Source organism: Corapipo altera, unplaced genomic scaffold (assembly GCF_003945725.1).
Source record: "Corapipo altera isolate COAL_440 unplaced genomic scaffold, ASM394572v1 146, whole genome shotgun sequence".
In the NCBI taxonomy this organism is placed as follows: domain Eukaryota; kingdom Metazoa; phylum Chordata; class Aves; order Passeriformes; family Pipridae; genus Corapipo; species Corapipo altera.
The window spans coordinates 1,008,340-1,019,982 of NW_020884981.1; the positions used below are offsets into that span (position 1 = coordinate 1,008,340).

The following is an 11,643-nucleotide window of genomic DNA, read 5'->3' on the forward strand; positions in this document are numbered from 1 at the left end:
CCAGAGAAGATCATTAAGACTCCACGGAACAGAGCAGAGGAGCTGCCAAAACTACTCTCTGGACAGAAAAGGGGCTGTGGTAGGATCATAGACAACCCTGACGCAGAGGAAACCGGGCACTGGGAACCTGGAACAAGGGACTGGGAAGCACAGCAAGGGAAGAGTTTGGGGTGATGAGTCACAGGCTGAGCACAAACACAGGCACAGGCTATCACGCGGTAACCAGTTCCTGCGTGTCAGCGTTGCAGTCCATGTGCATTCGCTTAGTCCGTGCAAATAAGGTCATTTCAGCCAGCTTAATGCGGTTCTGTCACGTTGGCTAACTCAAATTGACTTGCATGTGCCATGGATTAAGGGTGTGCACACAGATGCCCCCCACGCCAGCTGATGTGCAGCAGTATATTTCTCTGTGACAACTTGTCCAGTCTGTCCGCGCCTCCAGCTTCAGAACAGCTTCATCAGTGGGACAGGGAAGGCTCAAGGAAAAGCGCTTGGGGTATGGTAAGGTGGTTAAGGAGGTCACACAAACCAAGTGGCCAGTCGGGTTATGCTGAAGCACAACAAGGATCCATCCCATGCCAGTTCAGCCTTCCACCTTGGGCATGCCTTCTCCAGGACCACAGTTCTCCATGTTCCTCTCCTAGGCTGGAGCCTACTGGGCTTGGAGATGGCTGCTTGACAGAACTGCCTCGTTAGGAGGTTTCGCAATCAGCTCCCTGTGACTGCATTAAGCGGCCTGCATCATCTGTTTTGACTTTGCTGGATTTGTCTGTGTTCAATATATTTCTCGCAAGGGTCCCAGTTCAGCCCTCATTGACGTCAATGGGAGTCAGTCCATTCCCTTCAGTGAGAGCAAGAGCTGTCCCTTGGTGCTTGTATCTTGGCTGTTCCATTTCAGTACCCAGCTCCATACACTCTCCTACCTTTCCCATCCTTTCCACATGGCTGGCAGCTCTACCCTCTCCCTTCTGGCTGAACAGCCAGATCCTGTCCCAGACTCTCTCCTTGTTCCCTGACACTGTTGTTCACCACAAATCTTGATTTTCTGAGCACCTTCAGCATCATATTTCCTCAGCTGGGCCCTCAGCAATGTTTCCATTTCCTAAATTCTGCCAAAGCAGGTTTTGTTGGTTGGCCTCTCCACCTGGGCAATGTCCTCCTTCGACAGCACAGTCATCCAGCTCGACAGTAAGGAAGGCTTTCCCTTCAGTTAAGTTTATTTCCACATTAGCTCCTCGAGGGTCAGTTCCCATCCTAACTTAGATCTCTGTGTGGATGATTATCAAAGAGGAAAGCTGGACAGTCACAGGACTCTGAGAATCTGTTTTCAACACCACACTCTGTTACGGATACCCACTGAGATTTCAGATAAGCCATTTAAATTCTTCGCTCCCTCCTGTAAAACTGGGAATCGTGCTCCCCTCTCTCCAGTGTTTTTTGATGGCGAGATGTCCTCATAGTACTTTTGAGACCACTACTAAAGCTCACGCTGAGAGCTTTACATCCCCAAGCCTTTCTGAGTTAGCACCACCGCGGCTTCTAAGACACTTCAAAAATGGACAAACAAAGATACAAAATATTTGCTGATCACCCGCTAGATAAACCTTTCACCACATCCATGGAGTGTCAGAGAAGAGGCAGGACAACACACACCATGCCTTCATTGTTCCCAGCCCTTTCCTAGAGCACTCACTCCAGCAATGCTGTGGAGAGGATCCCGCACTCAACAGCTCCATGGCGTGACCAGTGCAGCCCTGCTTACGTTTGCACGTTCATCCTGGAGCCAAACTGTCTGTCTGATTTATGTTATCCTAAGGAAGATCTTGAGTTAATGGCACCACATTTCTTCAGAGAAGACCCATCTCATGGCAAAGAGAAAAAGACAAGGAAAGAGGGAACCACGGAAATTCTTCTTCCACATCCCAGCTGGGCTTGGCTGGAGCTGGCTCCAATTATGCTGGTGAAGCCCAGCACTGCGTGCACTTCTGAGGCTGCCACAATGACTCCCAGTGGCAATGATGAGCTCTCAGGCAAAGTGGGAAGCAGATGGGCCAAGACGGCACCCCCAGCTCCTCGGGGCAGGCACGGTTGGAGAGAAGGGGGTCGTTTCTATCAGTCACAGAGATTCTGCTGGAAGGGGTTGGCTTCTTGTGGGCTCCAGCAGTGAGGAGGGAATGGCAAAGCACTCAAACAGCAGTCAGCCAGGGTTCCAGGGGAACACTTTCAAGATGTGGTCTGTCCCACTTATAGGCACTGACAGAGAATTCAGCCTCAGGAGCAACCCTATATCCCACCAGATATATAGGCAGATATAGAGGAGACAATGCTTCAAAGCTGATGGTGTCCAGGGTCCCCCTGCACATCATCTCCCTGAGGATCTGCTGAGGCCTGTTAACTCTGCCACAGGGAAAGCCACTTGGACTGAAGTGCTCACACTCAGCTCTCATCTCACAGGCAAATCCCAGGGAATGAACTGCCAAAGCCAAGACCTGCCAGCTCTGCACTCCCTCAGCCCTTTACCTGCACAGCACTGGTACTGGGAGGGGATGGGGACATGGAGTGACACGGCTGTCAGACTAAGGAGGAGCCAGGGATGTGAGAAAGGAGAAGGAGGAGGGATGGAAAAGGTGAACATCGGCTGCCAGAGCCTTGCTCAGGTGGGAACTGGGCAGAAATGGCAGTGAATCCACTATTTACGAGGAGTAAAGTGCTACAGAGCACAGCTGGGCCTGGACTACCTTCACCAACACCACAGCCTGCCAAGCTCCTAATAAAACCCAACATGGGTTGACTTGGGTTCTCATGGTGCTCCAGAGCAGCAGCTTCCCCCTCCCCACCTGGGGCCCACATGCGCTGTGAAGCAAGTGCTGCCCCAGCATCTCACCACATCCAAGGTCTCCAGGGCTTCCCCACCCACCTCTAGAGCCAAGAGAGCAGCCCAGGAATAGTGGGTCCATGCCCTCACAGCTTAACCTGCCCTCCACAGCCCCACCTCTCCACACACACCTCCCCACTCCGAGCAGGGATGGAGTACGCCCATGGTCTGTTGTTGTTGGTTTTGGCACAGCAGTAGCAGGCTGCTTCCAGCAAGAGTGGTATGAATAATTGCCCAATTAACTGGAGGAACTTCCAGATGTGTGTTTGCTTTCATATCCATCCAGCCCCCCTCAATCCCACGTGCCTGACGCTGCAGAGAGCAGTGGGGGTGGGAGAGCCCCGGCTCTGCGGGCTCGCACAGCAGCATGGGCCGGGCTCGCCCGCTGCCTGGCTCAGCTCCCCTTTCCATCCCCACCTCCCTCATGCTCTTTAAATGGGGAAATGGTCTTTTTTTAACGACCCTGGGGAGAAGGAGATTTGCCCTGCCTGCCAGAGCTTGGTTACACATGCCAAAAGCCGAGCAAGCAGAGAAGAAAGTTGATCCCATGTTATGATTTTTATCAGGTGCACATACAGTGAACCCTCTTAAGACGGGTATTTTTTGCCATTTCCCCCCACCTTTTCCCACAGAACAATCTCGCACTCAGCAGAGGTTTTATTATCAGCCAAACTGCTTTCACCTTGCGGGACACTCGGGAACCTTTCAAGGTTGTGGTTCTTCCCTGTTATCAGCAGGATCCGATTCTAGAAGCACCACCCGTCTGCTTCACACCGGCTGAGAAAGGGAGGCTCCTTCTAGGATCCAGGTAGAGATCTGACCTGGGCACAGGGTGTCTGGAATTCAGTCAACAGAACAAGGCCAAAAGGAGGCTCAGACCCCACAGACGATGTGAGCTTCCCCCCATCCCTCCCTCACACAAAAAGTGAAATGGGTGGGTTTCACCTCTGATTTTAGCACCCAGTTTTAGCACCTGAACATCTAAGCTCCAGTGAGAAGAAACAGAAGCAGCTTCAGAGCAACCTGCTCCACCCAATAGTGCTTAAGACAAATGAGCTGATTCACTCACAGGAGGCTTCAGTCTCTCCCCACTGCACAGCACAGATGGAGCTCAGAGGACAGAATTATACCAGATGGCAAACTTCTAGACAGATACTGTTTGGGGAAATAAATGCCATCCAAAACACACTCTCTGTCCAACCACAGCAGGAATGAAGCAACTCCAGTTCAAAGCATTCTCCCAGACCAAAACCTCAGCCCTGAGACCTTTCAGACAAAATGTCCAGAAATAACAGCAGATAGGGGTGATGGTTCTGGAATTGGCATTAGCTTGGCACTATGGGCTTTGTGCGACTCCTTGTGTCATCCAGCTTCCAAAGCTTTATCTTCCAAACCTTCAGACAGCAAGCAGCAGAGAGCATTCAGGACTTAGCAGCAACATAACCCCAGCCAGAACATCTCCTTTAGCTCCAGCACATGGATGCACACATGGCACTGTTGAAGCAGAAGGCTCATAAGACCTGCTTCTCACCCAGCAACTGGCAAAGTTGGAACCAAGGAAGGAGGACGAACTTCCACGCAATCCTTCCCCGTGGTGTACAGAGAGCCAGGCTCACTGCAGGCCAAGCAAATGCTCTTCTAACTGAGCAGCTTCAGGGAAAGTGTGCTCCTGAAGCCAGGAAATGGTTTGGATGATGCTCTGCTCCCATCCTTTGAATCAGGACAAGTGGACAGGGCAGACAGTCAAGATCAAAATACCTTTGAAAGATGAACGATGATGTTTTCCTGAGAGGAGCTCAACCGCCAACATTAACTTTTCAATCATCAGCAAATAGCCCAGTGTCAAAAACTCTTTTTCGTGCCAAGTTTCCATACCACCCATCACAAGACTGGGATATAAAGTCCCATTTCTCACAATCACTGGAAAAGTCAGTGCTGCCAGGAATGACTTTCCCTTGCCCCTTAGATTACTATTCAAATCCAGCCCACCTACAGCAATGACAATTCATTTGCCCCCTTCTCTCCACAGCACATTTTCAGGTCAAATCCAGACACAGAGAAGTAAATGATTGGGTTGTTTCATGCAGACAGAGCATGAACCAGTTTGCTGGAGAGCAGCTGTCCAACCACAATGCCTGCCTTTTGGAGGAGTTACTCACAGCTCTTATGCTTGACCTGCTGCACATAGGACAGCTTCTGCCACATATGTGGGAACATGAGGGAGATCTGAGATCCTGACCTGAGGGGTGAGACTGTGCAGGACCAGAAGTGGTAAAGATGGGGAATTCGATAACTGCCCAAAGGGAGGAACTGTGCGTTTCCTAAGGACAGCAAAAGCTCACATCTGTTCCAGGCACTGGTGTCTCAACTCTGCCATCGGTGGGGTAGGGCACTGAGCTCGCCGCCCACAGTGCTGCTGTCAGAAGGCAGAGGAAGCTTTTAGACTGTGCAGTATTTAGCAAGGGTGGAACAACTGGCTTCCCTTCCACAGCCATCACCCTCCCCACCACCCCGCAGGACTCTAAGAGGGCCATAAATGTTTTCAGCATGGCTCTTTACCAAGCATATGCCATAAATTACAGTCCTGTGCCGATAATAAGTCAGGTAATAGCGACACTTTTTTGTCCTGCCAACTGCACAAAAGGTAGCAGAGGGGAGGGAGGAAGGTGGGGGGAGACGCCTATTAGCACCAGGCTGGATTTTACACGCAATGGAAAGTGTTTGTTCAGCTGGAAGTGAGAAGGGTCCTTAACCCAGAAGCACACACTAATGCAAACAGAGTGTGTGGAGGGTGAGGGGCACAGCACAGAGCAGCGATTCACACTCCGGCGCAGGTGCAAAGGCTGCAAGGACCAGGCCTGGGCCAGAGCACCCACCGAGCCTGCTTTTGCTCCAGCTCCATTTCACACCTTATGGAAACACTAATTGCAGGCTCTGCCTTGCCTTACAGGAGAACACAGGCAGGTGTGAAAGCACCCAGTGCCACAGATTTTGGTGTAAAGCCCACTTGAGAGCTGAGCCAGGGACCTACCCTGGCCCTTTGGCTGGAACAGACAGGATCCCACTCCAGGCAGAGGCCCTCTGGCCACCACACCCTCTTGTCCTTTACCCAGGAAGGCTCAGCCTATTCTCAGGTCTCCAGAAAGCAAAGCCATGGGTTCACAGCCTGGTTTTGCATTTACTTGTCCAGCCACCTCTGCTGTGAACTCTTCCGGTCCCTCACTGCTCCCACTCCATCACCCTACAAGGTAAATGCACTGAAGACCCAGAGCCAGCTGCCCAGGCAGAGGCACAATGCTATGAGGGACCCCAGTCCCCAAAAAACAGGTCCTGCTTTGCCCGGTGAAAGCCAGTGAGTCCCCTGAGAAGAGACAGTGATGTGTTTGGGCTGGTCAGAGCAGTGCAGGGGGAAGGAAGGGACCAAGCCACTATCGAAGAGAGTGCAGAGCATAAATCAAGGAACATTTACGTATCCATCCATGTCTGTAGCACGTAACTCACCAACAGTCCCTGGAGTTTATAGGATGCACCTCCACTTGGGAATAAACCAAACTCCTTCAGAATAACCTTCTCAGGAAAAGACCTTGGAAAATAAGCCGTTCCCTAAAATCCCACAGGTCATCCGGCAGACACTCCATGGATGCAGGCAAACTCTGACACCCAAAATCCCTCTGCAACGAACTCTCCTTCTCCAGAGAGTCAGGAGCTGGCAAGAGTGCCCCAAAAGTGCCCAGCAGCCAGAGGGATCTCTGTGGACTGGACCTTACCAGGTACCAGACACCAGAGCAGTACCTGTAGGCAAAACTGGATGCTGAAAGGCAACATCCCCCTCTGGAATACCTGGCGTGATATGCTGAGAGTGTACTACACACCACCACCCAGTCCCCTCAGGGAGGAGGGGGATTAAAGTCATCCTAAATGCTAATTCCTTCCTCACAAATCCACTGTCCAAATCAAGAGGATCACCCAGTACCAGAAGTTAACCCTTCTCATGGTATTCCTGGCACAATGTGACTGCTCACCCTTAAAAGGCAGGAGCTGCCATAGCTGAGGCGAGGGAAGGGACAAAAAAACAGGAAAAGGTGGCTGCAATCCGTTTGGTGTCATTAAAACATCCACCAGCACTCTCACAGTTTTGGGACCATTGCCTTGAGCCTTACCCTCATTGCCAAGAGGAACATCAGCAGCTCATCCAGAAGGGCAAAACCAGGTCTGGCTGCTGCGTGTGGAAGTGATCCACACCACTAAGCAAACCTTCCATTAAGATGCTGGCATGTGATCGGAAAAGGATTTACTTAATTATCCCATGGTAATTCCCTGTTTCACCCACAGGAGGTCACACTTTGCCAAGGCTTATCCGCTTTCCATGCAAACAGCCCAGTGCAAACAGCACTGCTGTGGGACCAGCAAAGCCACGGTTTTACTAGCCCAGCTTAAGTTTTGGCCTAAGTCCCTTCGGTGCATCCTAGCATTCTCTGATGATTCTCCATCTGCTCTCCAGCCCATCCTACCAGCGCTAAGCCTTCTTCTCCAAGGCTGTTGGACACCCATGAGGACAGGTCTCATGTGGACTCAGCCATTCCTCACTTTCTTTTCTTGCTTTCATGTCCTTCTCCAGTCCAGCCTTCCGGTCCCTCCACTGCCCCTGCCAAAAAGCTTCCATTACATCCAGTGCCTAGTCCATAACTCCAATCTGGTTTCACAAAAAAATGAGAGATACAACTGCATGAACCAGAGAGATTTCTGTTCCTATATGCCTCGGGAAAATGAATGCTCAGGGGGAATAGCATTCCCACACAAAAGAATGGTTCAGTATGAGCTCACTTGTCTTCAGAGAACAGAGAGAGAAGCCACCTTCAAAACACAAACCCATAGGTAAACAGGCTTCACCCAACACTGCACTTGTGGAACTTGATGCCACCTGAAAGTGTTCCCAAGGAACACTTATATCCTTTTATGCAGGACATAAATGAATATCCTCCTTTCATCCCTAAAAAGCTCCTGCAGATTCACTGCCCTCAGTGCCCACAAGGTCACCAGGTCTTGCTCTCTATTTGAACCATAACAGGGTTTAATACTTAGAGCCTCAGCATTCCTTGGCTTCTGTAAAGCTGCCAGCAATGAACACCTTTCTCCAAAAGAAGTAGATGCACTCAAACGTGTTTTCCATCAGCCATCAACCAGCTACTCAAGCAAGGTTTTCACCCTTTCTCTCACTCATAGTCACAGTCCAACAGCCTGAGCACAGGCTGACACGGATCACTCATGCAGCCTCCAAAACACCCAGCACCCACTCTGCACACATCATCTGACATTTTTACAACCTCTACAAGCCCACAGACTACTGTCTCCTTTCATCCTGCCATTACACAGGCCCCCCTCCTGAAGGATGTCCCCATGCTGATCTTCTCTCTGTGCAGGGCTCTGCCTCCTTGAACACTACCCCCTATGGCACCCAGAGTACTGGAATTAGGTAAAACCATCGGGCAATGCAGAGGCTTTGGCAACAAAAGTGTGACCATTACACTCCTAAAATATTTCTTGATAGTGCACCACTGAGCATCAGGACAGAAGTTTGGAGAGAGCCTTCAGTTACTGCTACTTTCAGTACACTGAGAACATATATCTGGCTAATGGGTATGTTCAGTTCCAGTCACAGTTTACATTTCAGCAGAGAAATTATTCCAGGAATCCAATCCCTCTCCCTGTGCCTGCTCTTGCTTTCCTAAAGCCTGTCAATTCCCAGCTTTTTTTGCCTCCTTTTTTGCACCATGTGAACACCTTCCCTCGGCTGCCATTTCCTGGGAGGGACATGGGAATACCAGCTCTGCTGTCCCTCAGAGAGGCACCATGAGCCCAAATATACAGACTACACAGCCCCCACATACTACAGGGAAAGGATCTATAAATGCTGAAGACAGATGGAAGCTTTTCATCCTCCTACAAAATCTTAACAAATGCTGCCCACACTTATCTCTGTTCCCACACCTCTCCATCCACTTTCATCCTCTTCTAAGCCTGCTTTCCTTGCAAGCTCAGCTTCATTTAGCACAGGGAACATAATCCTTTCCATGTGTGGAACTGCCCTCTAGGACTCTACAGAGCTTACAAGTGAATATAAAATGATGTACTATATTTCCAACTTAACATGTGAATAAACAAATGGTTTCAGGAAATGGCTCTGGCATGTGCCCCATGACACCAGTTCATTGCTCTCCACAGCAGCATTGACCAGTCACAAGGAAGCCTGGAAGGAAGCACTTCAGGAGGGCTGCTCAGTGCTTCCCACCAATTTGGAGCTTAGACCTTCCTTGGAGCGGTGGGACTGCCCTGCCTGGCCACCAGCAGAGGCAGGGGCACAGCAGTGCCCAAGACCCCACTCACCCTGTCACAGTGTGTGCTGTGTCCCTCTGCAGGACTTAACAGGGACCTGTAAGAAAGATGGGGACAGACTCTTTTAGCAGGGCCTGTAGCAATAGAACAAGGGTGATGGTTTTAAACTAAAAGAGGGAAGAGTGGTGAGGCCCTGGCACAGGTTGCCCAGAGAAGCTGTGGCTGTCTCATGCCTGGAAGTGTTCAAAGCCTGGTTGGATGGGGCTTGGAGTAACCTGGACTAGTGGAAGGTGTTCCTGCCCAAGGCAGAGGGTGGAACTGGGTGATCTTTAAGGTCCCTTCCAACCCGAACAACTCTAGGATTTTATCTTGCCTTTAATCACTGCCCAGTAGCTTTAAGGTAGATACAAAAAACCCTCTTAAGATCCCCGTTTAAAATCCAGCTGCAATGGCTACAAGTCCTCTGTGTGTTCTATGTTTCATTATCATGCTTTTTACTTTCCTTGTGGTCTTTTGTGGTTTCTTTAAGATTGTAAACCTTCTGGGTAAGGGATTTGTTATCTCTTTGGCAAGATCCTCCGTTACCAAGCTGTGTACATTTACAACACCATATAAAAGATTAGGACTTTATTGGTCACTGAAGCATTGCTAGTTAATAATCTTTAATGTGGCAGTTATTTATCCAGTCGTAAACAGAACACTGCTGCCAAGCCAAGTCAAATAAACACTATGGAAATCCTCCATCTTTAAAATGAACCAATTTCTGTCCCGGACATTGTAGGCTTTGCAAAAAAGCAGTCACATTGTTACTGAGCACAAAAGTAGTCAGATTTTAAATCTTTCCTAAAGCAATAATTGTATCCAGCATTTGCCCTGAGCTTTTCCCAGCCCACATGGCAGAAACACAGCCCAAGGCCTCCTCACCCCTCACTGCTGTCTGTGGGATGATGACCAAGGAGCCAGGCAAGGGCTAGGGCTGAATATCTGCAGCCTATGCTGTGTATCCTCTGAGTTATCTCTGTGGATGGAGATCTGCACAGCTGATGTCAGGAAAGGCTCAGCTGGCTGGAGGAGCAGGTCCTGTGGAGATATGGTCTGGCTCTGAGGAACAGAACAACAGAGAACAAAGTTGTATGACCAGAACTTTGAAGGACACCATGGGGGAAAAAAAGAAGGTAACTTTTTTCTGATTAAGAATCATTTATATATTAAAACACACACCCTGCATATGCTAACAGACTTAATTAAGTACATGCTCCCACATATATGACTCATCTAGGTTCTCTGCCTAGATCATGCTATACGTGAAGAAGGAGCAGGGGGATAAGATTGGGCTGTATATATGGAGGGTGAAAATTTCACCTAGTTATGAGGAAGACCCAAAAAGACCTTGGAGACAGTTGATGGGCTACTCTCCTCTCCCTTCTCCGAAGGCTTCTTGCTAGGTTTCTGCATAAGATTATTATTACTTGGACTAACATTATACTACTGTTATTGTTAGAGCTCTATCACAGCTAGTGCATTTATCCAGGGCAATTCCAAATCTCTATTTCATTAATGGGTTGGGTTGGAAGGGACATTAAAGCTTACCTAGTCCCAACCCCTGCCATGGGCAGGGACACCTTCCACCAGCCCAGGTTGCTCCAGGTCCCGTCCAACCTGGCCTTGGACACTTCCAGGGATGGGGCAGCCACAGCTTCTCTGGGGAACCTGTGCCAGGGCCTCACCACCCTCTCAGTAAAGAATTTCTTTCTAATGTTTAATCTAAACCTGCTGTCTTTCAGTTTGAAGCCATTCTCCCTTGTATTTCTGCTGCTTCAGTGAACCACACTATTCGTGAATTTGTGATGGTGAAAATTCTAATAGAATATTACCAGATTTGCAGTTTGAGAACCTGTGCTTGCGGAAGTTCCTATCAAACACAACCACTTACAGTGCCAAATTGGTTTTAATCAGAGATTAAGCCCAGCCACCCCCAGCCCCTCTGATCTCCAAAGACCAGCTGAACAAGGGTGTTTCTTTTCTGCCAAATTTCTATACCCTTATCACAACACTGCTCCTACTGCCCTGTCTGCCCACACTGCCCCTCACCACCACCCACCAGCCCTCACAGTCCCCATCACCTCTCACAGCCGCTCATCATTACCCTGCATCCCCCTGATGCCTCCCAGTCCTTCACAGCCACCTCTCACAGCCCCCCATTAACCCTCACAGGTCCTCACCGCCCCCCATCACTCCTTACAGGCCCTCATAGACCCTCAAACCCCCCCCATCCCTCACAGCCCCCATCACCCCTCACAGCCTGCTGTCACCTCTCACAGCCCCCATCACCCCTCACAGCTCCCTGTCACTTCTCACAGCCCCTCACAACCCCCATCACCCCTCACGCCCCCCCATGGCCCCTCACAGTCCCTCACAACCCCCATCACCCCTCA

General features: G+C 50.0%; 1 long non-coding RNA gene across 1 annotated transcript; it reads right to left on the minus strand.

Annotated features, from left to right (window-relative positions):
• Positions 1–9,802: 9,802 nt before the first annotated feature.
• Positions 9,803–10,849, minus strand: LOC113957936. Its single transcript, XR_003531331.1, has 2 exons — positions 10,799–10,849; positions 9,803–10,309 (listed from the first exon to the last, which is right to left on the minus strand). It is a non-coding gene; the product is annotated as an uncharacterized LOC113957936 (long non-coding RNA).
• Between the last annotated feature and the right edge of the window lie 794 nt (positions 10,850–11,643).